The sequence below is a fragment of the Fundulus heteroclitus genome, unplaced genomic scaffold, assembly GCF_011125445.2.
Source record: "Fundulus heteroclitus isolate FHET01 unplaced genomic scaffold, MU-UCD_Fhet_4.1 scaffold_250, whole genome shotgun sequence".
NCBI classification, from domain to species: domain Eukaryota; kingdom Metazoa; phylum Chordata; class Actinopteri; order Cyprinodontiformes; family Fundulidae; genus Fundulus; species Fundulus heteroclitus.
In genome coordinates, this window is record NW_023396661.1 from 44,240 (window position 1) to 71,424 (window position 27,185).

Consider the following 27,185-nt stretch of genomic DNA (forward strand, 5'->3'; position numbering starts at 1 on the left):
ACCACCTTTATACAGAATGCTCCACAATAAATTTGGGCCTTGTCGCGTAAAGCATCTCCAAGTTAGGGGGTGTCAAACATCCAATGCTTCTCAATAGGGGCGAAACCCCTTATACTCCTAGAAATGCAGGCCCACATATGGCTACAGTATATTCAAGTTTGAAATTCTACTTCTGCTTTGTTAAACGATTCAGTGTTTAGAATGAGTGAGGAAATGTTTGGTGCCATTCCCTCAGTTTTTTCTTCTTCTAATCATTCAGCTATTGTTCTTTCATGTTCAAATTCTTCAACTCTTTCAAATTTTTCAACTTTTTCAACTTTTTCAACTTCTTCAATGCTTTTCAGCTATTTTTTCTCTTCTTCAAAGATCTTCTGCATCTTTTGCTCAATCATTCAGCTATCTGCATTCACAGTGCATTTTCGCAGGAAATGCAAATTTTTCTAGTTCTTTATTATTGCCGTTTATTCTTCCAAATGCGTTTTTACTGTTTAAAGTTTGCTTCGCTTCTTCTCCTACAATTTTTCTCTGATTTCAACCATTCAACTTTTAAACTATTCAGCTTCTTCTGAAATCGATGGCTATGTCTTTTTGTACTTTTAACTCTTCAACTTTTGAAAATATTCAGCTTTTTCTGCAAATTTTCAGCTGTTTTTCTCCCATAGGAAATGAATGTAATTCACTAAAATTCCGCTCATTTCAGCTGCTTTTTGACAGATAACTACTTCAGCCCACTTTCAGCTAGAAACGCCATTCAACTTTTAAAATGTAGTGATATCTTTCAGCTATTATGGTATATTTCAGATTTTTCATATCTTTTACCATTTTCATATAGTACCTCCTTAAAATAATTTTGTCTTTTCAAGAAATTCAGCAAATAACATGCGTTGCTATGGTCGTCAAGGAGGCAGTTATAGAGTGCACACTCTAGAAATTCAACAAATTCGTCTTCTCCGAACAACTTCTTCTCACTCGCTCAATTTTCTACATAAATTATATATCAAAACGTAGGGATTTTTGTCTGGATTCAGGAAATGTAACCCTCATTGGTGTGGCATTTATAGATTCTCCGCAAATCACCTCAGAGCTACACAAACCCGAAACCTCCCCAATTCATTTCCTATGGAGCGGTTTTGAAAAATGAAGTCTGAAAATCCAAAACATCACACATTTTCGCATCGTCGCTACTCCTAATCCGTTTGATGTACAGGCATGAGACTTTCACACATGAATGTCCCGACCCTTGTGGCACTCACAAAAAAGGATATTTTTGGATAACTGTTACGGTTTTGCCACAGGAACAATTTGTTCGGGAGTAGCGAATGTGCAAAATCCTGAAAACGCTTTGGACCTCCTTCCTCCCAAATTATCCACTTTTTTACATCGTCGCCATGCCTACACCGATTTTTGTACAAACATAAAAATGAGCACCATAGTCCTCAAAACCTTGCTGATATATTAAAGAGTTATTTTTGTTCTTTGACTATGTATTTTGGGAAAAACTGATTAGTTTTAAACTAAGAGCAACATACATGCTCGTGCCTGTTATGTTGCTCACATAAAACTAAGAACCACATGTGTTATTGTGCTATAACTTGTTTTAACTTGTGGTGGGAACCTATGACAATGTGTTGTGGGAAAGACTGATTCTGTATTTCTTATTTTGCTTATATTTGCTGTATTCTGAGTGCACTCATATTATTTTGCTTCGCACACTGCTGAGGTGCTGGGAACGGTTGATGTTTTGGGAAACATGCTTAGGGAGGCAGGGCAGCTGTGGAGTGAGAGATGGCCACTCTCGCTCCACATCTGACTCTTTGTTTACAAGTATATAAAGAGGAGACTGCCCTCAGCCCGGTGAGTCTGCCGTGAGTTCGTGTGTGGAATACCGGCATCGTGAACGCTGATCTTAACCTAGGACTGAGGGCTCCCAGTTCGTGTCAATGGTAAGAGCTGGTTCTGAGAATCTGTTGAGCGCCACGTTTGTTTGAAAGCTTGTTGCTTTAATGCTTGCTACTTTGCGTGTGTGAAGAGCTAATTGTTTTGATGTGCTGTATTCTGTGGGGAATAATAATAAATGTGTGCCTTATATTCTAACAGAAACAGTGTTTGAGTCCTTATTTGTGTTTGCCGATCTCTCCCGATCCTGAAATAAACATTTCATAAAACATTTTGGCGTTGTCGGCAGGATTGGAGGAGAGACTACAATACACAAATATGTTTAGAAATATGTTTAAAAGGAGAAATAAGAACTCAGATGAGAAAATTCAGGGGGAAGAGATAATACCCGGATGGGAGCTTCCTCACTGTAACGAGGTAGCGCTGTGTTTGCGCAATGGTGGGGGCAGACCGGAGCCGTGGGGTGGTCAGCTGGAGGCAGCGGGACCCGAAGAATTATTGGCAGTGTTGCAGAAGATTGAGGTGCAAAAAAAGGCTCCGGTGGACGGATTACAGAGGCGCTTGTGGATTTGTGCTACGGCATGGAAGCAGCAGTATGAAGCTGGCCAACAATTAAAAACTCAGCAGTTAAAAGACAGACAGGCAATGACTGAGCTGCAGTCTGCTGAGTCGCTGTATCGGCAGCATGTGCAAATGCTGACTAATCAGCTGGAACAGATGACCAGTGTTGCTGAAAAAGCTGTGGCCCAGGTGTCAGTGTTAACAAGGAAAACACAGGGGAAAAAACCCCGCCGTTTTCCTCTGAAAAAAGTCAGTTCGTTTGTAGCTGGATTGGGGTCTGGTTGGGATCCCGAAAGCTGGGACGGTAATATGTGGGACGATGAGGAGGACAGTGATTCTGGAGGTCCTCCAGATCCACGTCCTTTCCCTCCATTGGGGGTTAAACCCGTCGTCCGAAGGAGAAGAGAGCAGCAGCATATACCCGCAGCCTTCCGGCAGCGGCTAGATTCTCAAGGCAATGATGTACTTGATGCTGCGGGACAACCTGTTATGGAATGGGTGGAACAGCCGCAGCCGCCGGCAGTGTCACGGACCATAACAGAAGATTACTCGCAGGATGAAGTTGCTCATATCACTAAAAAATTAAGGCAGCATCCGGGCGAACCCACTGATCTATGGGTGGCTCGACTGCTGGACGAAGGTGCAGAACAGATTGAAATAGATCACGGAGATGGCATGGCATTTGGTGGTCTGAGCACTGATGGGAATGTAAATGCTAATTATAGGCAAGAAGCGAGAAATTTGGGGGATCAGGCGAGATCATTGTTTGACGTGTGGTCTGAGGCAGTACGAGCAACATGTCCCAATGTATCTGATTGGCCCGAAATCTCTGGACAATGGTTAACATTAAAGGAGTGTGTGCAGAGGCTGACGAGGCTGTGTGTGCGTGATCTGTTACCAGTGGGAATGGTGGCTGGATATCAGCAAGTGGCTGTTCCGAAGGTGGTGAGAGATCAGTTGATTAAAACTGCCCCACAGCATTATCGGGCAGCTATGCTTACTGTGATGCTGGGAGCTCCAGATGCCCCGATGGAAACCATTAAGGCTCGAATCATGGAGCTGGGGAATCTGGGAGAATGGGGCAAGCAGGAGGAATGCAGACCACGAGTTCAACAAACTCCGGTCCGCAGGCCGCAAAGGGAGCGGGGGAGAAATGAACAGGGTCCACCACGTAACATGTTGTGGAGGGCACTGATTAATGCTGGGGTGCCTGCATCAGAGATACACGCATTACCTACTGATGAGTTGAGACAGATGTGTCAAAGGAGAGGCTTAAAAGTTAACTGTGCAGGATTTGGTGCTGAACTGGACCCATTAAATTCTTTGATTCAGTTGTTGCTAGAGGCGATTCATCCCACACCATCGGCTCCACCTGCTGAAGAATCTGAGCCTGTTGTGCGCAGAAAACCTGCTAAGGTGGTTGAGATTGAGGTGTCAGAGTCTGAGGAATCCTCGGGTAAAGAGGTGAAAGTAAGGAGAGTGAGGAAAAGGAAAAGAAAGAACAAAGATAGAAGGAGGAGCAACATGTACCCTGATCTGACGGATCTGTTGGAGTTTAACTAGGATGAAGGCCGAGTCCCGCCAATTCGGATCAAAAATTGGTCAATTGATGATCTGCAAGCTGCTGGGCTGATTGTGAGAGTGAATGGACTGTTGAAAAAATTTTTAAAAAAATGTGTGTCTACTAATCATGACTTGACAGATTGGAAGCCTAAACTGATGCAAGCAGTGGCCCGATTGAATAATAGGCCAATTGCTCTAGGGGCAGACTTACTGTCTCTGCATTTGACAAACTGAGAAACCGCTCAGGATTATGTGTGTGTATAAGAGAGTAAAAATAAATGACCAATAAAACTTGTGATTTTATCTGACTGGAAAATGTATTAATGTATATGTAAATGCTTAGTACAGGAGTTAAAAATATTTCAGCATGAAATTCACCTACATTTATTTACATATTTGTTTATACATTGTATAAACATTAGGCATTTTATGGTACAAGGATGTGGTTATTCCAATTCTGAAAAGTGCCTGAAAAAGAAAATTTTATCTGGGAAGAAGCACAGCAAAGAGCATTAGATTTGGCTAAGGAAGCCATACAACAAGCTGTGTCATTGGGAAAAATTATGTCTGAGCCTGTGGAGTTGCAGGCCTCAGCTGTTAATGACAATACAAGCTGAAGTGATTGATGGGGATTATCAAGGAGAAAATCCCTAGTAATTGAGGAACAAAAAAAAAAAACTAGCACAACTGCTAGTGGAACCCTGTGAAATGACAGAGGTTCAAGGGGTGGCTGCCCCCACTAACACCACTGAAAGAGGAACAGGGGGGTTCGGCTCAACAGATAAACCAGGAGCCAAAGTTTGGGTGAGACAAAAAAAATGGTCCACCTAGACCAGCTGAAATCATTTCACAAGGGAATGATGCAACAGTGTCAGCATTTTACTCAGGGGAGGAAAAAATGGATAAATGTTATGTAAGAGAAAACTAATTTTATTCTTTTGTCTTATAGCAGTACTAATTTTGATTTCAGATCCATGTTTCCATGAGATCTGCTGATTGGATGACCCGAGGGACAGCGCGATGGGGGACGTCCCAAACAGAGGGAGGCACCACAGGGCTGGTGCAGGATTTGGGGCCATCATCCTCTGTGTCCTCGCTGCCATGGTCCTGCTGGCACACCTCTGTTGAGCAGAAGCACCTGGCTGGATCCTGAAAGAAGTGGTTCAGCCGTATCAACTGTGATGGGGAGACAGCATGCGCAACGGAATCCAGGATGACTACACATGCTCTCGGTGGCATGTAGGAAGCATACCAGTAGTCTTCAAGGGATGTAACGTTAAAGTGGTTTCAAGGAGAGGTTTGTGCCAATACAGAACGAACGTGTAAGAAGACACACACTCAAATTGCACCTGCTGCACACACTTGTCAACAAATGGCACAATCAACGATAACAAATAAAGTTCACTGGAAAGTTTTTTTTCTCCTCCTCTGCCAACATGCACTAGGACGAAACGTGCATGGTGGGACACTTTGCTTGGTGGAACAGGTACTGTGTTAAGTGTTTCCAACGCTTTTTGACAATAACATAACAAGAACTATGTTATTAAACACTGGACAGCATGCATCAAGAGCTGTTCATCAGGTTGGATTATGGATGCCTACTGTTGTAACATCACAGGAGGAAACTGCAAAGATCTTCTTTAAAGAACTGTACTGGCAAATAAAGATGTGGAACACGACAGCAGAAGTGTTAACGAACATTTCTGTAGCTTTGAACTGGATGGTATGTAACGTACAAATGATGCACGCTCACATTCAACACGAACGGTTTAAGCGTGTGGTTATCAAAAATTTCCACAAATGGAGACAACGATTGAACATTAGTAGTAAAAGTTGGTTACAACTAGAACCACAGAAGACCTATTGTAATGCTACTATGTGTGAAGGACATTGGACACAAATTGATGTTATCAATAGTACTACTGTCTGTCATTATTATATATTGCCCGGTGTGACTGTACAGGGGTATTGGTTTTTGAAACTGGATGGTGATTGGTTTGGCCCACAGACAAACTACACCTATGACCTGGATCTATGCGAGACTGCTGATAAAGGGATGGTATGTATGCTACAACAAGGACATCTTAACCCATGTTTAACCGAGACGAGGTGTTATGTGATTAGACTCATGAACCTGCTAGAGAAATAATAAAGAGTCATCCTCAATTACCTCAGGTGCCTTTCGTTGGGTGTTTTGATGTATACATCTGGAGTTGGAATAACGTGACCTATCAATTAACCAATTTCAATATCTCCCTGGATTGGTTCAAATGCGCATTGAATCAGTCTACGGAACTAAATTGCTTAGTTAAATCACACAGGTCCAACATTTCCAGCTTAAAGGTGTCTACATTTATGGCCCAAGGACAGGTTCTGCATGCGGCTACGTTAATAGAGCAATCATCTGCACATCATTGGTGGGACATTTTTAATGGAATGTCTGTTACTGCTCGAAACTATGTAGTACCTCCTTTGCTTTTGCTTATCATTGTTATTATAGTGTTAACCTCATGTAATGTTTGAAGATTATAATCAAAAAGTGGTGTGGGACGGAAAGGATAACTTTGCTGATGAAAATAGACCTTGGGGATGGTTTTTCCAAAATTAGGTTTTGTCAAAGACCAAGGGGTGGAATGATATATTAAAGAGTTATTTTTGTTCTTTGACTATGTATTTTGGGAAAAACTGATTAGTTTTAAACTAAGAGCAACATACATGCTCGTGCCTGTTATGTTGCTCACATAAAACTAAGAACCACATGTGTTATTGTGCTATAACTTGTTTTAACTTGTGGTGGGAACCTATGACAATGTGTTGTGGGAAAGACTGATTCTGTATTTCTTATTTTGCTTATATTTGCTGTATTCTGAGTGCACTCATATTATTTTGCTTCGCACACTGCTGAGGTGCTGGGAACGGTTGATGTTTTGGGAAACATGCTTAGGGAGGCAGGGCAGCTGTGGAGTGAGAGATGGCCACTCTCGCTCCACATCTGACTCTTTGTTTACAAGTATATAAAGAGGAGACTGCCCTCAGCCCGGTGAGTCTGCCGTGAGTTCGTGTGTGGAATACCGGCATCGTGAACGCTGATCTTAACCTAGGACTGAGGGCTCCCAGTTCGTGTCAATGGTAAGAGCTGGTTCTGAGAATCTGTTGAGCGCCACGTTTGTTTGAAAGCTTGTTGCTTTAATGCTTGCTACTTTGCGTGTGTGAAGAGCTAATTGTTTTGATGTGCTGTATTCTGTGGGGAATAATAATAAATGTGTGCCTTATATTCTAACAGAAACAGTGTTTGAGTCCTTATTTGTGTTTGCCGATCTCTCCCGATCCTGAAATAAACATTTCATAAAACACTTGCCGATACTCACAATGAAAGAATTATTTTGATATATCTTATACGTTTTCAGCTAGAGCAATTTGTTCGGGACCGTTTTTAGAGGATTTTTGAAATTCCTTAAAAATCCCCTTTAGATCATAAGTTTTTTACGCCTTTATTAAAATATTTCCTGCAAAAACCGATAGCAAGTCTTCTTCCCCTATCCGTTAATAAATAAACGCAGACAAAATTACGTCTCTACCATTTACGGATCAGGAGATATGGAGCGTTGTGCGAAGCAAAGTTCTCCATTGTAACCCAATGGGACATATTTTGAGCAAAGTGTCTGCACTTCTGTAGACTGGCCCGCTGAAGGTGTGAGCGAGTTTCAATGACGACGGAACTCTGCTGACCAGAGGGAGAGGCTCCATTGAGACAGAATGGAAACTTTCGACGCTCACCGCAGTTGCTGTGATTAATGTAGGAATCTGAAATTCGCACAGTCACTTCCTCTTGACATTTTAAAAATTTCAAGTGACTTTCAGCCATGTGTCAGTTTTCTGTCCCATTTTGGATTTCACATGCTTTCCTATTGGGCCTTTGCTTCCAACAGGACCTGGCATGATGCCCAGACACGACCCAATTGGCCAATACAGCACCACCTACCTGTGGGAAATGGCGCTATTGACCATTTTGGTCAAATGTTGAGTTCTGGGCCCAGATGTGGTGAGGCTGAGTTGCTAAAGGTGGCCAATCTGACCCATGAACTTTGGTGACCTTTGGTGACATTAAGTATTGGCACCCCTTTTTGAGGCACTTCCCAGTACAGGATTTGGACCAAACTGACAGAGTGAAATCACCCGGTGATACTGAACACAACCATGTTAGCGGCTAACGGTTAGCATGTTACTAATCGGAAGTAGCTCTAGGAAGCTCGGACAAACTTCTGCTTTACAGAGTCTGTACCTCCTTTATACAGAATGCTCCACAATAAATTTGGGCCTCGTCACGTAAAGCATCTCCAAGTTAGGAGGTGTCAAACATCCAATGCTTTTCAATGGGGGCGAAACCCCTTATACTCCCTAGAAATGCAGGCCCACATATGGCTATAGTATATTCAAGTTTGAAATTCTACTTCTGCTTTGTTAAACGATTCAGTGTTTAGAATGAGTTAGGAAATGTTTGGTGCCTTTCCCTCACTTTTTTCTTCTTCTAATCATTCAGCTATTGTTCTTTCATGTTCAAATTATTCAACTCTTTCAAATTCTTCAATGCTTTTCAGCTATTTTTTCTCTTCTTCAAAGATCTTCTGCATCTTTTGCTCAATCATTCAGCTATCTGCATTCACAGTGCATTTTCGCATGAAATGCAAAATTTTCTAGTTTATTTATGTTCTTTCACTTTCTTTTTTCAGGTTTCACTTTACACATGTCAGCTTAAATAATAGTACACATGATTTAGCAATGGCATCTAGGTGTTATTCGATTATATCTGTTGCTTTATGTCTGTTGGTTGTGCTGTTCTTTTTGCATCTCTCTTTCCAGGTGATGGAGCAGACGGAGAACGTTTTATCGTTCTCTCCCTTTTATCTCTTCTTTTTTTCACCTCTTCTCTTTTTTTTCTCTTCTTGTTCTTCCTTTACTCTCTCATTGTAGTGTCCATATAATTTGAAATTCTCCCTGCAGGAATCACAATAAAGCTATTAACATGCATAAATCAAGCGGAGCACTATGGCGAAAGCTGTTCGCTCCACTTGTGAAAGCAAAATCTGTCGAGTTCTATATGGCATTGAGACATCAATTGCTATTGCCACATTGCTAGACAGGACACTGGGAAAAATAAATAAATAAACCTTGTTTGTTTGAGCGCTGCTCCGAGTCTGGTTGAATATCGAGTTCACTCTAAACAAACCACAACATATTCAATCAGCTTCTGGCATAACAACGGACAGTTTTGGAAGGTGGAGGAGCAGAGCCGAAAAGCTCGATGTGCTGGTACGCAGATTGGCTTCGGTGGTTGAACTCAAAGGGATGATGGGATAAAATCCCAACAATTTGGAAAATTGGATTTCACCATTTGGAGCCAGCTAAAGACTTAAAGCTGACAGGAAAGTCAGTGCAGCTCGTCTCATAACAAATGACATATTTGGATTATGTCTTCCCTATCTAATCACTTCATAAAGTATGAATTATGTTTTTTTCCCTCCCTCCTTCCTTTTTGTTGCCTCTATCTTTTTCACAGAGTAATGGCAGCGCCATGTGGGCACCGTGTAAGGCGGTTCCTTGGCAGCAAGGCCTCAGTAAATCGTCTCCCCCTTAAATGTTTGTTATGTTATGGTGATTGTACCGAAACAGCAATTGTCCTCTGGGGATATTAAAGTATTTCTGATTCTGATTGTTGGCAGGATCCGGCGCACTAGGGGGACTGCGTGGTGAGAGATTGACAGGATCCACTTGGCCAGCCTGAAGACTTCATTCCACCTATGTTGGAAAAGGGGAGTCCTGGAACTTCACCGCAGCTCCGGGCCGATCAGATCCGAATCCAAAAAACTTCTGTGATGCTTCCTGGGTGAGACACTACTCTAAACCATTTTATTTCACATTAGCCATCATTTCCTAATACTTATTTAATTTCACAGAGTTGGCGGAGTGGGAACATCAGTGAGAGGGCCTCGCCCTGTCAGGGGAACAGGGCCGGTCTATTTGTGACAATAGGACCCGGTCTATTGGTAACAATAGGACCAAGCGAAACATGGGGTTTTGCAGGTGGTTTTAGCACTTCTAGAAGAAAGCCAGGATGGGCAGACGTGCCGCATGTGGAGAAAAATGGTTCCCGGAACCTTAAAGGCCTCGGGTGTGTCTCCCCCTCCTCCAGACTCTCCAATATATAAAATTATGAGAAGGAAAGGTGGAGATAATCATGTTGAATGTGCTTTAATTTGGGAAGATACGTTTGGTTTTCCATGTTGGTGGAACTTTGTGTATAAATCAGTTACAAAAGGTGAAAGAGTTGATTGATGGGCAGGGAGAAAAAGATTAACAAAGAGGATTTAGATCAGAGGAAAAGTAATAATACTACTAATAATGCATTTTATTAAAGCCACATTTCTTAACACTCAAGGTCACCTTACAAAATCAACAATAAAACACTCAATCTAATAAACATTGAATCAACAAAGAATAAAAATAAAAAAGAACAGGAGTAAGGATTGGGTCCTTAAAATCAAATTAAATTTAAAAATCATAAAGAGTCTAAAAAGATACGTTTTTAAGTGAGTTTTAAAAGTAGTTATGGACGTGGAGTGTTGAATGTAGTGGGGCAGAGAGTTCCACAGATATGAGACTGAATAAATGAAAGCTCTAAACCCCACGGTAACCTGATGAGCATGTGGAAGGATGAGCTGAATGGAAGAAGAGGACCTGAGAGAGCGAGTGGGTATCTTGATATGAAGGAGCTCGGTAAGATACTTGGGGGCAAGATTATTGATAGCTTTAAATGTAAGGAGAAGAATTTTATAAATGAAGCGATATTCAAAGGGAAGCCAATGAAGTTGCAGCAGGACAGGTGTTATGTGACTGATAAAAGGGGGTTCTGGTAATGATACGGGCAGCTGAATTTTGGAGTAGTTGTAATTTATGAATGGATTTGTCAGGTAGCCCATAGAGGAGAGAATTGCAATAATCTAAGCGGGAGGTAACCAGGGTGTGAACCAGAATTTCAGCACTGTTAGCAGAGAGTTGGATGTAAGCGAGAGATGTTACATAAATGAAAGTATGCTGACAGAGTGATATTATTAATGTGGGACTGAAATGACAGAGTGCTATCTGGGATGACACCCAGACTCTTAACTTGAGGGGAGGGAGACAGATGAATTATCGATGGAGATGGAGAAGTCATTTATTTTGGAGAGGATGGATTTGGTGCCAATAAGGAGTTCAGTTTTGTCACTATTAAGCTTGAGGAAGTTCGACAAAAACCAGGATCTGATTTCCTGAAGGCAATTTGATAGAGTGGTGGGAGTGAGGGATGTAGTGGTTTGGTGGATAAGTAGAGCTGGGTGTCATCTGCATAACAATGCAACTGGATGTTATGTTTACGAAAGATATGGCCAAGAGGGAGAAGGTAAATAATGAACAAAAGAGGTCCAAGGACAGAGCCTTGGGGAACACCAGAGGAAAAGGGGGGCAAAGTGGGATCAGAAATTTTTGAGTTGTACAAACTGAGTACGGCCAGAGAGATATGATTTAAACCAGTGCAACGGTGTATCAAATAATCCAACAGAAGCTAATTGGTCGATAAGGATGGTGTGGGAGATGGTGTCAAAAGTCACACTCGGGTCAAGGAGGATGAAGATTGTTAGCAAACCAGAATCCGCAGCCATGAGGAGGTCATTAATTATTTTAATAAGAGCTGTTTCAGTGCTATGAAGGGGACGGAAACCAGATTGGAACTGTTTATAGAGACTATTGTGGATGAGGTGGTCATGAATTTGAGAAGCAACTGTTTTTTCAAGAATTTTTGAAAGAAAATGGAGGTTAGAAATTGGTCGGAAATTGTTAAAGTTGCTGGGGTCAGCCCCAGGTTTCTTAAGAATGGGGTTATTGCCGCTGATTTGAGGGCTGACGGAACAATACCAATGATAAGTGAGGAATGGATGATAGCAGTTATAAGAGGAGTCAGGGAGTGAATTAAAAATTTTAACCAATATATTCGGAAGAGGATCAAGTTGACAAGTTGATGATTTAGATTTGCAAACAAGGTTGGTTATTTCAGCATCAGATGGGAGGGTGAAGGTAGATAAATGGGTAAAATGTTGTGGGTAAAATGAATGTGAATGAGTGCAGAAGCTACAACAAAGAAGAGAAAATGTGAATTGGAACAGATGGCATGGGGGAAAGGATTTATCTGGAGACGTGGGTAACAGGCATGACAATGCTGGTCATGCTACTGTTTTCACCTCCATATATAGATCTAGTGGTGCTTCACCCTTCTGTCCATATACTCCATTGCAGGCGGAGCTGCAGGCCCTCCAGGTGGCTGACCCGGATCTGGACTCCTGTCCCTCTTCACGAAGATGTCAACCTGCTCAACAGCCTGCGGACCGAGGTGAGCTCAGCAAGCAGGGCGGCTCCGACGGAGTAGCGGGTGGACAACTACAGGAGGATCCCACTCCCTCATCAGACGCAGTCATTCCCAAAGCAGAGCAGCCACAAGACTCATCTCAAAGCAAGAAACTACCGCCATCTACCGTTGCCAGACTCTGAAATTCGTCGAACAACTGTAAATGGAGGAGAAAACAGACTGGGGATACTCTTAATGCCAAATACTTTGTAGCGGTGGACAGACTGTGTACCAGCTTTGTGAAACAATTTCCTCAGAGAACCGACTGTGCCGCTCTACAGAGAGTGAAACAATGGCCTGACAAGACGTTGTCTGATTTTCTGCACCGCCTGGAAGAAGAGTTCAATAAACACTCTGGCATGGAACGTCCTACTGATTTCACTGTCTTGGGGCCCTGGGAGAGGATGTTGTGCAGCTACATCATGGAAGGACCTCTCCCGGAAATAGTAGCACAAAACAAGACTTTTTATGTGGGCTGGAGGCATGGTGTGCGACTGGCTGAGTTTAAAGAGACACACTCTGCACAGCAGGGATGTCAACAATGAAGGAAGGAAAATGAAAGTTGGCAAAAGAGACACTGATCTGCACAAGGCTGCTCTGACTCTTTTTCTGGTGGATCTCAGCGAGGAAGATGTTCTGTAATTGCACGAAAAGGACAGTACGGGGAGCTCTGTATATGTATGTGAGAAAGCTATGCTGTATGCACGAAAAGGACAGTAGGGGGAGCTCTGTATATGTATGTGAGAAAGCTATGCTGTATGTGTGAGAAGAAGAAGTGAACGGAGAGTAAAAGAGGACTGAAGCTGAACTGCGTTTGAGGCTGCTTATTTTCCACTATTATTATCATAGAGCAACACCACAACATTGGCGACGAGGATGTCAATTTCTGTGCCTTTACCTGCTCCATTCATGCCATGCCCAGGGGAACCAGCAATACCATTTTCAACATGGCTAAAAATGTTTGATAACTACATGTTGGTGATAGCTGCATCGGGAGATGGCTGGCCTGATGCCAGAAAGCACGCGGTTCTACTTCATGCCCTGGGTACGGAGGGACAAAGGCTTTTCTACACCTTGCCGAACACTGGAGACACGTATGGTACTGCTATTGCTGCCCTACAAGCACATTTTGTGCCGAAGGTGAACGTCATTGCTGAACGTCACAAGTTTCGACAACGAGCACAGAGACCAGATGAAACGGTAAACCAATTCTTAGCTTCTTTACGGGAGTTGGCTGCTACATGTGATTTTGGGAACATAGAGGAACAAATGCTACGTGATCAACTGATTGAGCGTGTTGCTAACACTCGCATAAGAGACAGATTATTACTTGAACCGGACATAACACTTGCTAAAGCTACTACATTGGCGTTGCAAATAGACCCTTTTCACATGACGTCACTCAACTTCCGTTTTGAAGCGGAGCAGGGTATCTTTACTTCCGGCTACATGCTTTTACATAGAAAATTGGGAGGTGAAGAGGTGTTTCACTGATAATCAGCGCGATTTCATAAGGTAAGACTGAGACCACAATGTGTCGCATTGACTATCTTTGTTTTCCTTCGTATTTGTAGCGATCATTGCTGTTATATAGATGCTTTGATCGGGACAGTAACATGTAGATCAGAGCTAACATGCAGCAGCTTGTTAGCTTACCTTACCAAACTTTTACCTATCAGTAATCAGCGTGATTTCATTAGGTAAGACTGAGAGCACAATATTAAATGTGTCTTATTGACTATCTTTATTTTCCTTAGTATTTGTAGCGATCATTGCTGTTATATAGATGCTTTGATTGGGACAGTAACATGAAGTTCAAAGCTAACATGCAGCAGCTTGTTAGCTTACTTTACCTATCATTAATCTGATGTAGATGTTATAAAATGATTACTGTAGCTTTGCTATTATAGAAATAAATCTTGTTCACTGAGTGAAAAAAGAGACATTTATCTGCTACATTGTTCCCCTTACTTGATTATGTTGACGTGTTATATATAATTGCAGTCACTGAATTCAAAAGATCTTATTCCATTTGAATCTTTTTGTTCATTCCTAAAAAAAATTACCGTGGGTCTGTTGGACAGTGCTTATGTTTCTGAATTTTCTGTGTATTATAATGAATTTTCTTCATAATATTATTTGCACTTATATTAATGCACTTTTTTTAGTTTTTGTGCAAAATACTGTATATTTTAAGTAGAAGCCTGAAATTGTTTTATTATACTGTATTAGTAATGACATGTGCTGCTGACCTCTTAGTCAGATCAAACTTTAAAAAAAAAGAGATCTTAATCTCAATGGGAGTTTATCTGGTTAAATAAAGGTTTTAAAAAGTATTATAATCTATTTTTTCTCCCCTTGTGTCCATCTCTCAGCAGCATCATATCCACCAAGCATGGCACAATCACAGAGAAACCGCTACTGCAGTGTCCCACAGTATTCAAACAACAAAAAAAACTTTCCATATCTTAGTTTTCACAACTTCCCGGCTGATGCTGAGACTGGAGCCCATTGGGTGACGGCAATAACAAGAGACGAGGGACCAAATTTTAAAATCCTTCGCAGCAGCACTCACGCCTGCAGTCAGCACTTCTCTTCCGAGGAGACCTATGTTTCTGCAAGTGGTCTTTAACAAATTAAACTCCATCTTTCTTTTGTTAAAGATAATTGAGTTATAAGTTTATTTAGCTTTTCCCAAGATAATTTCAGTGGCTCACCATGTAAATTTTTATTAGAGCTGTCAAAATCAATTTGTTAATGAAAGGAAATTAATCTGAGAAATTAATTAATTTCTGCACATACAAATAGTTTTTAAAAATACTCACCTGTACACTGTGATCGCACACTGTCTCTTTCTCGTGCATTGTTTACATTTCAATTGTTTACTGTTAAATCACTGGTGTAATTTACTGTAATTCTCAAGCTGTATGCAAACGGAATTTTGTTCTGTACGCACTCTGTGCATACATAATGACAAATAAAGTTGTCTAAGTCTAATTTGTCTATGGATGAACCCAGAACTACACACAAGGGACTTAAAATGAAAGTCTTTATTGAAGGTTTGATGGGATGGAGGGTGATGTAACCAGTGAGGTAGAACTGCACGGGAACAGGGTGATGGTGTTGGCAGGAGCTGACGGCCCGGAGAGAGACTGCTTGGAACCAGGAACAGGCAGCACGGTCCACAGCTCGGCAGAGAATTGACAGTTCAGGGGAGAACCCACCAGAGCTCGGCAGCAGGCTCTTCTGTAAGGCAGAGGGGAACCGGAGCAAGGCAGCAGGATAAACAGGACAGGTAAAAGGTAAAATGGACAGAGCTGCTATGAAGTATCTATGTAATAAATAACTAAAACATATGAAGTGTGATGTCTGAAGTTTTTTAAAATACATGTTTTTTTGGTCAGTTCCTGAAAAATAACAGTATAGGACACGAGGGGTTTGCCCCGACAGCAGCATAATCCATAAATACTATAATTAACTGATTATTAGTGTGCATGCAGTGTGCATGCAACATTATTGACAACGTCTTTCTCAGTGTATGATGTCCTAAACTATCACAGTTTTAACAGGCATGGGCAGAATTATTTTATTAATTGAGGCTCCAAATCTACTGACGAGACTGAGAAACACACTGAACCCACAGAGGAACTTTGTGGGATACTGCAAAGTCTGCAACCTCAGTAAAATACTACAAAAAAAAAACAAAAAAAAAAAACGGGAGGGAATGAGGCTCCTACGACGGAGTATTAGGGCCACACATGGAGAGAAAAAATATTTTTGCCATGATGAGATTAAACTCGACATGTCGACTTTAAAGTCGCCCTGTCGACATTAATCTCGCCATTTCGAGAATAAAGTTGATATATCGTGGCGACTTTAATCTCGACATTCCAAAGTTTGGAGAAAAGAGCAACCGCGCTCTACAGCTGCAGTCTCTGCGTTTTAATTAAGTGTGAAGGTAGTCTTTGCCGTGCTGCAACCGTACAATCATCACTGGAAGCGGTGGCCTAACGTCTTTCCCTAGTGATGCTAACCCGGGTTCGCAGTTCTGAATTTGAGATTCTCGAAATGTTGAGTTTAATCTCGTCATGGCAACAAACAAAAAATTCCCTTTATGTGTGGCCCTAATACTCCGTCGTAGGCTCCTCATTTTTAATCATAGAGCTGTGACCAAGTGGCCAAAAGCATTGACAATGTTCCAAAACAAAGTATGAAAAAGGCTCAACATTATACATCAACTATATCCCTGGTGACTCATTGGCTAAAAGCTGTGAAACAGATAAGCTGATATAGCAATAAAGCTAGCGTAGCAATATAATGAAGAAATAGAAAACTAATAAATAACAAAAGTCCTGTTGGTAGCATTGCCATCGTTATCCTAGCATCTATGCTAACAACAGAGCTAAGAAGACAAAGCTCTTACCTTCATAATTGAAAAGGTATTGTTCCCCAAAGAACTTGTCATCTTTGTCGAGTTTGGAGGCTGGTGTGGCCGAAAGCTTTTGTGCCAGTCTGTACACGTCTCCCAAACGAAATTTGGGTAGATTGGTGAGGGACTGTGTGAATTCCCTATGTAAAAACACTGCTCGCGGAGAAAGCGGAAGTAAAGATACCCTGCTTCACCGCAGAACGGAAGTTGCATGACGTCACTGTGAAAAGGGTCTATTGAAAGTGGATTGAGAGATGCTAACGTCCTTTCCAGTGTGCGATTTGCAAAAAAAAATCAGAGGGGGGAATCATTTCCTCGATTAATAACATAATGTCGACAGGTAACTCGAGATTAATTGCAAATTAATTGTATGTTTTATCCTTTTATTTCTGAAAGTGTAATAGCCTGTTTGGGCATTTTAATATGCAATTTTGCAATAAATGACACTAATAAAATACATGCTTGTACAAAAAATATTTTTATTTTGTTATTTTTCAAGCACTTTTGAGAATTGGAATGAAAACATCCTAGTGCCAAATGTTAAACTCTGGACTATGATGGCTAAATGACTAATAATGACGCCCTGATGTTTACACAATGTGTAAATAAATTTGTAAATAAATACCATGTCCATATTTTTTTTGCCTCTTAAACAAAGATAGACATGGTATTAGGCATTAATAAAAAATTTACATTTCAATAAAGTCATAAGTTTTATTGTTCGTTTTTTCACTCTCTCTCACACACACATCTAATTCTGAGCTTTCACACCAACACTAACTTCTTTGAATATTTTTGCTTACTGTTTATATCCATATTCATACAGTTTAAGCCTGGAAAAAGGTTTTAAATCTCCAGGTCATTCCAGTCTTACACTTTGCTTGCAACTGGGCAGGAGCTTAATACCCTGAAAGAGACTGTTTAGCAACTTTAGTAACTCCAGGTCCTTCGTTTGGCAACGTAATTCAGCCTTAGTTTATTAAATACAGAGACAACAAATTAATAAGCATTAAAGTACGGTTTATGGGTTGGGTCTCTGCAATGTTCTCAGCATGTTAAAAACTCATCTTCAGAACCAATGTCTGCTCAAAATGGTGATCTGCGCTAAGTAATCTACTTTCAGCAGTTATCACCGGTTATTGCACCGTAAACTGCAGAAAATACGTGCAGAGTTGCTCTGTCTGCCTTTACTACCGTCGGCGCCTATGGCGGAGGGATATTTCAGCTGGATACAAAGTGTCTAGTGAAGGCAGGTCTCTTAATAACCGCTGTTTCGTCACTTATTTTAGAGCCCAAATAAGCAATTTCCCTTTGAGAAACGTGCCCAAAAAAACGCAACCGGTGACTTATAAAATTTACAAGCGCCTTTAGAATTAAAGAAGCCCAAAGTCGCATGAAATGAACAGTCTGTGCAAGGGTTTACAGTCTACAGTCTCTAGCTCTCTTGAAACTACGGAAAGCGCCGAGGGTAAAAGAAACACAGTCCGGAGAGCGCGGCGGGGAAAAACATTAGGGAACGGTGTGTGTGTTTTGACACGCAATTAACGGCGACAAAAAAAATGTCGGCGTTGTGGTCTTAAGCCGGGCGTACACTGTACGAGTTTTTCCCCTTTTCGGGCCGATTCTTCAGTCGTGCGAGCATTTTTGAATCGGGCCGAATTTCAGCTTGATCGTAGAGGGGGGGAGGAGGGGGGACTGGCTTCTCACGACTACCTCCCGATCAGGAATCGGACGATCGGTGAAAATCAAACATGTTTGAAATTCAGTCGGCTGTCGTGAGGTTTTCGTGAGCGCATCCTGCTGTTCAAGCAGAGCTACGAGGGGGTGCCCTCCCCTCCTCTCCGTCCCCGCCAGCGGAGGGAGGGGAGCGGGCGTCCCTGAAGCAACCTCCGGCCGGTGTTGGGAAGGGGCGAGCCGTCAGGTCCGCGCAACGCGCTGGCCGCCTGTTTCGGCACTCCTCCGCGGTCCGCGCGTTTCGGCACTCCTCCGCGGTCCGCGCAACGCGCTGGCCGCCTGTTTCGGCACTAGGGGGGAGGGGGGGGGGTGCGGGCCAGGCGACCTGCCGTGCCACGCGGCCGCCGATGCATCTCGTCTCTCCTCTCTCTCCCCTCCGTTCCCCCGACGCCCGGTGCCTCCTGCGGGCCTCGCCAGAGCTGGGCTCGAACCCCTGCTCTGGGTCCCTGTCACCTACCGTCGCTCGCCTGCCTCTGCCACCACAGCGAGCGGTCCCAGAGGGGACACGACGTACAGTGTGAGCAGTCCGGTCTCGTCCGAGCGTTGCGCCGCACAGATCGTGAGCGGTGAACTTTTTAAACCCCGCGGTTCCATCGCACAGTTTGAGATGTATATAAGTACCACGACTGAAAAACTCGTACAGTGTACGCCCGGCTTTACGCGTTAAAACTGACAGCCCTAATTTATATACATTTTTAAATTCAGACCAGAGGGGGGGAGGAATGTATCCCCCCCCAGGGATAAAACATGAATGACCAGGGGGGGCGTCACAAGCAGAGGGGGTGTAAATCCCCCCATACCCCCTGGCAAATCGCACCCAGGTCCTTTCTGATGCTACTGCTGCTGCCGCTTCTGCTCTAGTGAGGGCCGTACAAAGGCAACCAAAGCCAAACCGCCGCTGGGACACGAAGAAGAAGCCACCGGATCCTGCTCCTGCTATGGCTAAAGCTGCTGGTAACCGTTCCTGCTTCCGCTGTGGATCTTTCAATCACCTTGCTAACAAACCTTCATGCCCTGCTGCTAAAATGACATGTAACAAGTGTGGGAAAGTGGGACATTTTTCACGAGTGTGCCGTTCGAATCAAAAGGAGGTACGTGAAGTCGTCATTAATGAGCCCACAGTTCTTTACATGAACAATGCAGTACAAGACAAGATCCTCTGCACAGTTCAAGTCACTGTTAATGGCCGATGCAAAGATGTTGAGCTGATTGTGGATACAGGCTCATCGGTGTCTATCATCCCGGAGGACATTTACCGCACCTGCTTTTCAGAATGTGTGTTAACGGAACCTACATTTGCTCTTGTTACTTATGCAAACGAGAAAATTTCCGTTAAAGGTTGCTTAAAAGCTACCGTTTCTCATGATAGTCATTCTACTAAGGGCACTCTTGTTGTTGTTGAGTTAGGCGCTGCTCTTCTTGGCTTAGATTTGTTTCAGGCATTACAAATGAAACTTGAAGGACGGAAAGTGGTTACTACTAGTACTCCTCCTGCCCCTGCAGTTCAAACTGCTGTATCAGAGACTGTATCAGAACATGTCCCAGAAGTGTCAGTTCAGGAAGTTGGCTATGCTTAAAATCTTCATACACAAAGTACATATACAGCCAAATGCTGTTCCAGTGCATCAAAAACTCAGGAGACTTCCATTTTCAGTAAGACAAGCTGTCTCAGAGGAGCTCAAAGATCTTCAGGATAAGGGCATCATTGAACGTATCGATGCTTCTCCTTGGGTTTCTCTCATAGTCGTGACTCAAAGAAGAGATGGGGGAAAGCCACGCATGTGTGTGGATTTAAGGGAGCCAAATAAAGTAATTGTTGCTGATTGCCATCCATTACCACACATGGATGAACTGTTCTCAAATCTACGTGGGACAACTGTATTTTCCACAATTGATTTAGCCTCTGCCTACCACCAAATGCCTCTGCATCCTGAAAGTCGTGATATTACAGCATTTATCACTCATGATGGACTTTTTCGTTTTTGCAGAGTTCCTTTTGGCTTAGCTTCTGCCCCATCAGCGTTTCAGAAAATGATGTCAATCATCCTTAAAGGTTTGCCAGGTGTACAAGCTTACCTGGATGACGTCATCTGCTATGGCTCTACCCAAAGAGAACACAACGAAAATTTACGGAGAGTGCTTCAAGCCTTGACGGATGCTGGACTCAAACTAAACATGCATAAATGCAAATTCAACCAACCTTCACTAAACTACCTGGGTCACACCATTTCAAAAGAAGGTCTTCAACCAGATCAGGATAGAGTCACTGCCGTCATTAATGCTCCAGCTCCACACGACACGTCTGCTCTGAGATCCTTCCTTGGTCTTGCATCATGGTACAGTAAGTTCATTCCAGATTTTGCGACTGTTAGTGAGCCACTACGTGCAGTGCTCAGAGACTCCACAGATTTAAGCTTCAAGTGGACAACAGAAGCACAGTCTAGCTTCACTGCACTTAAAGAACTGATAGTAAACAGTCCTGCCTTAGCTCTGTATGACCCTGAGTTACCAACCTATGTTACTGCTGATGCTTCAGATTATGGACTGGGCCGGTGTTAACTCAGTTGCATTCTGATCAAAGTGAGAGAGTTGTCGCTTTTGCATCCAGAACTCTTTCTTTTACTGAGCGCAAGTACTCCACGGTCGAACGAGAAGCTCTTGCCTGCGTTTGGGCTGTGGAAAGGTGGGGAACTTACCTATGGGGTCGTCGCTTTGTTCTTCGTACCGATAACCAAGCACTTACGACCTTACTCACCTCTAAAGGTTCTGGCCGTGCTGGACTAAGGATCGCCAGATGGTCCGCGCGACTGCTCTGCTTCACGTATGACGTCACTTACCGCCCAGGACACCAAAACGTCACTGCTGACTGCCTGTCCAGACTACCACTAACTGTTCAAAACGAAGCAACAGAGGAACCGGACATGATTGCAGCTGTTTTTAAAGAGTCACTGTATGCCATTTCTCTTCCAGAGTTCACTTCTGCCAGTGAAACCTGCCCAGAACTGTCCTTGCTGCGCAACCAGATTGAAAAAGGTTGGCCCAAATGCAACAAAGGTCTTCCAGAGACTCTTGCTCCATATTTTCAGGTACGACATGAGTTGTCAGTTCATGGTTCACTGATATTGAGATTGACAGATCGACTAGTTGTTCCTGCTTCACTGCGTGCCAGAGTTGTTGATTTAGCACATGAAGGACATCAAGGCATTGTCCGTACTAAGCAGAGACTGCGTGAACTTTACTGGTGGCCACGACTGGACAAATTTGTACATTCTGTTATTGCTTCCTGTGTTAACTGCCAGTACAGTGATAAGATAGCCATAACTGCTCCTGCTCCACTTACTCCAGTTGAATTCCCTAGTAAACCATGAGAAAAAGTTGCAATAGATATTATAGGTCCATTTGAAAATGCTACTGCCGTTATGCTATTGTACTTACAGACTACTACAGCAAATGGCCTGAGGTTGCATTCGCTTCTACTGTTACTACAGATGTTGTTATTCGCTTTAGCCACTGTGTTCAGTAGAGAAGGTAATCCGATGTACCTTGTCTCAGATAATGGTCGTCAGTTTACATCCCATGCATTTAGTGATTTTCTGAGGGAGAGAGAGATACAGCACTTAGGGTCCAGTGTATACTACCCTAAAGCAAATGGTGCTGCGGAAAGGTTCAACAGAGTACTTAAGGACTGCATACAGACATCTCAAAGAAGTCACAGTTCATGGAAAGAAACTGTAACAGCGTTCCTGCACAACTACCGAGCTACTCCTCATGCAACCACCGGAGTAACACCATTTGAGCTACTGAGAAACAGAAAGATGCGCACCAAGCTAAACATACTCCCAGTAGAACTGAAAAGCAAAACACATGCCCAAATACAAAAGAGGGTGAAACAAAAGCAAAATAAAATGAAGGAATACACAGACAAGAAAATGAGAGCTAAAGTACCAACAGTCAAAGTGGGTGACACTGTTCGTATTCGCAGACCTGAGCACGTTTCCAAAGGATCTTAAATATTTACAGAACCACGGACTGTCGTGAAGAAAGTGGGACAAAACACTTTCTTACTAAGTGACGGACGCAAGTGGAATGCTTCAAAACTTGCACACTTCCCAAAACAAACCGTGGCTGGTTCAGAACAAAACAGTGACACTTTATTCGATACCATTGCACTGCCAGGAAACATAAATGAATCTGCTGCTGTTCCGAGAAGAAGTCAGAGATCCAGAAATGCAACAAGATGGTTGACAGGTTTTGTAAGATAATATGAAAATGTATGTAAATCACTACTGTTTAGACTGGTATTAGTGTTCTGTAAGACAAAAAGATATACTACTGTTCTACTAAGGTAAAATACAGTTAAAAATAAAGAGGTAAATGTTCATACTACAACCTTATGGTTAACATTAAAACTGGTAATGTTACAAACCTAGTTTTCTGCATTGCGTTATGCAGTACAAATGTTACATGTAAGTAATTGCTTCAGGAAAAGGGAAAATGTTATGTTCTGTAATTGCACGAAAAGGACAGTAGGGGGAGCTCTGTATATGTATGTGAGAAAGCTATGCTGTATGTGTGAAAAGAAGAAGAAGAAGTGAACAGAGAGTAAAAGAGGACTGAAGCTGAACTGCGTTTGAGGCTGCTTATTATCCACTATTATAACACCACAACAGAAGACATGGCCGAGCGTCGGGCAGAGGCCGTGGGCGTGGACAGTGGTCCCGTTCTTATGCATGTCACAACTGTGGACAATTGGGACATTGGAAAACCTACTGCCCGCAGGAACCGCAGCAGCCTGTTGCCGGCAACTGACAGGTGGGGGATTGGACCCTGGATCCAGAGGCCAAGTTCGTTGAGAAGAGACCTGCCAAGGGCCGTGAGGCTTCACACACACACACACACACACACACACACACACACACACACACACACACACACACACACACACACACACACACCTGCTTCTACTGATCCACATAATTTGTTTACAGAGGCCATCACAAACTTAGAATGTGCCACAACTGTTACATCAGGCACATATCTTCACACAGACCCCTGGTTTAAAAAAAAAAATGCCTATGTTTTCTATGATGGTGATGGGCGAAGAAATTACTTTTGTTGCTGACTCGGGTGCAACGCAATCTGTTTTATCTGCTAAATGTATCAAGGAGCAGCCAAAGCTCAGTGGTCCTTATGTTCATTCTCTCTGCTTCAGGTGAAATGGTTAGGGAAAGTTTCTCTGTTCCTTTCAAGTGATCCACTCCGCATTCATTCTTTTTTGCTGTCTCCTCTGTGTCCTTTAAATCTTATGGGTAGAGATTTGATGTGTAGATTGAACGTAACTATCATTTCAACCTCTGATGGACTGACGGTTCACACTCAGGACTCTGACTATGACTTTGGGCCCCAGATCAACCTTTGTATGCATACGAATGGAAGCTTCCAGCTGGTCCTGTGCCTCAACATTTTGTCTTATTAGCAGTGTTAAGAAAATATCTTAGTTAAGCAGAGTGGTGTCTGTCTCTCCCTGCTCCAGCGTAAGATAAACATGGAGTTTTATTGCCCCCAAGGGGGTGGTCAGAAGGAGAGGGGTCAGTCCTCCTCCGCCTGAGCGAACAGAAGGAGTTTTTTTAAAGTTGATAAAAGCAATGTCTTGGTAAAACTGACTTTAGACAGACTTCTCGACCGCGCGGGAAAATCATCTTGATTGGTAAATGTAAACTCTGTCTCCATATTTAATTTTTATGAATTAAATATGCATTTAAACTGTTCTACCTCTTGATTAATGTTTTCTCACTTGCGGCCAAATCCGGAACTGGGGTAAGTTGGGTTTTCAATAGACATGTAACAGCAGGCCGGTAAACCCAATCTTTAACAGCAGTAAAAGCTGTGAAACCTGACAGTGACATAATAATGACTGCAGATGACTTACAATGTACTTCACATGTGTCTGATGGGCCTGACTCTGACTCCTGGAACTATTGTCATTTAATTGATTGATGCTTTCTATGCAGAATCAGCTGATCAATGCAGGACCAACACTTTAAACCTGCTTCAACAACTCTGAAAAAGGCCACAAAGTCTAAAATCTAAAAAGAATCTGTCAATTTTTTTGGTGCAAAGTCTGTAGTGTGACATTTCTGACATGTAATGGAATGAAAACACGGCAGCCCTATCTGTAAACCTTAAACTTGTCTTTTTCAAGTTTTTGGTTCAACAGCACTTATACCGTTGAATAAATCTATGAATATGGAATGGAAGGATGTGGGCTCATTTGTTAGGCGTTGTCTTCGTGCCACAGACTGGAGGAAGACTGATGTCCCATACATATTTGTGTCTCCTTCTCAGAATGCTTTTTAAAGACACTGTCCCACTGTTGTTGTTTGTCGTCACACAGTTCAGCTGTTCTCCAATTCTCATCTCTTTTTAACTACACAGACTCCCTCCTCTGCAGACACAGACCTTGCAAAGCTGCCAGACTCATTGTGCGCTGCTCATATGATGTTGGTCTTATTGCAGATCGTGAACTGGTTGTGATTACTCCAAAATCTAATTACAGGCCGTGTCAAAAACAATACCCATTGAAAAAGGAAGCTCTGGAGGGAATCCGCCCTGTTTTTGACTCTCTTCTCTGTCATGTTTGCCTTGAGATGTCGGGCCCACATGCAGAAAACACACTCGGAAACACAGGTCAGAATTCAAGGATTTATTAATAGCTCGGGAGCACACGGAGCGCAGCGCTAGTCTGCGGGGCGGGAAACGATGGCGGCTCGAACTTATCCCGGGACCAAGGGACCAGACCAGTCTAGGAGGTAAGGGATATGTGATTAACAGAAGGTAAGAAATGGGAGATAAAGCTATAGACGTAAGCTTACCACGAGGATTGGTTAACCGAGCGGGGAGACGATAAGGAGGACTCAGCTGGATTGTCTTGAGCAGGCGTTCGGGTCGACGGAGAGCGGGGCGAGGGGGTCCGAGCAGCAACGAGGGCGTCCAGGGATCCAGAGCAGCGAGAGGAACCGGAGAGAGAGTTTGTGTGACTCGCGTCCAGAGCTGAGGTACGTCTGGTCGAGTCGAGGAACTCTAGAGTCATTCGGGGTTCACGTAGACACAGGGAAACCTTGAGAGAGAGCAAACGAAGGATTAGTCTCAGGGAACAAGAGAGGGCTAGAGGTCGAGGCTGTCACGCATACCGCAACGAAAACACTCTGGCGTCCTCTCGCTGTTCGGACGCAGTTCTTATAGAACGCTCAGATGCTGCTGAACGAGCTGCAGGTGTGCGCACTCCGCCCACCGTCCAACCACGAACACCTGTGAAGGAGCAGAGGTAACGGAGCTGGCAGCAAGCTGCACAGCCCTGCCAGCTGAGTCCTGACATTCTCAAAGCTGGGGTTATTGTACCATGTCCAAATTCACCTGTGAGAACACCGCTGTTCCCTGTAAAAAAGATTAGGCCCCCTGGAGTCCCTGTTGAATGGAGAGTCGTCATTGACCTTCGGCCTGTCAACCGGTTCGTTGTGGCCTGCGTGCCGTTAATCGCGAACCCCTCTACTTCCGATTAACGGCGCGCCTGAATGTAAGGTTTTTTTTCGGTCATAGACCTGGTTCTGTTCCAGTTGACAAGGACAGCCAGTACTGGTTTGCGTTCGAGTGCGATGGAAAACCATATTGTTTCACACGCCTTTGCCAGGGTTATACTGAGAGTCCAACCATTTATAACACCGCGTTGAAGGAGTCTTTGCCTGATTTAACTCTGACTTCTGGAACTGTTCTCATTCAATACGTCAATGATTTGTTGATCTGTGCAGAATCAGCTGATCAATGCAGGGCAGACACCTTAAAACTGCTTAAACATCTCTATGGAAAAGGCCATAGGTCTCAAAATCAAAAATGCAGTTTGTCCAGGAGGAAGTCACATTTTTGGGCCATGTTCTCTCACATAAAAGCAGAAAGTTCTCATTTTAGCGGATCGAAGCAGTTCTAAAAATCCCAAAACCAATCACAAAGAAACAAATGATGTCATTTCTGGGTATGACAGGTTACTACAGGGCTCACATTCCAAACTACTCTGAGCTTGAATCTCCATTGGCTGCTTTAATACACAGACAGGGACTGACAGCTGCTGCTAAAATCACATGGACGTCTGAGGCAGAATTGGCTTTCTCTGCTCTAAAAGCAGCCTTGTCCTCTGCACCAGTACTGGCTTTACCAAAGTCTGACAAACTATTTATTTAAATGGTGGATGAAAACTCTGGTTTCATGTCATCTGTTTTGTTGCAATCTCATGGTGACAAATTGAGACCTGTGGCATATTATTCTAGTAAGCTTGATGCAGTTGCAGCTGGTTTACCTGGTTGTTTGTGCACTATTGCTGCTGAGAAAGCAGTGTTAGCATCACGTGACATTGTTGGTTACAACTTTGACAGTTTTTGTTCCACATTCTGTTTCTATCATCCTGCTGGAACAAAAGAACAAAAGAGCAAGGTGACTCAAATATTCTTCAGTTTTATTGGACACGCCCATCCGGCGTCTCAGGAGGGGGAAGCAGTGCAGTACCAACACTGTTTT

At 43.1% G+C, this 27,185-nt stretch overlaps 1 long non-coding RNA gene across 1 annotated transcript; it reads left to right on the top strand.

Moving 5' to 3' along the window:
* Positions 1–9,381: 9,381 nt before the first annotated feature.
* LOC118559241 lies at positions 9,382–13,265 on the top strand. The gene is made up of 2 exons (XR_004928714.1): positions 9,382–9,904; positions 12,349–13,265. It is a non-coding gene; the product is annotated as an uncharacterized LOC118559241 (long non-coding RNA).
* Positions 13,266–27,185: the final 13,920 nt, after the last annotated feature.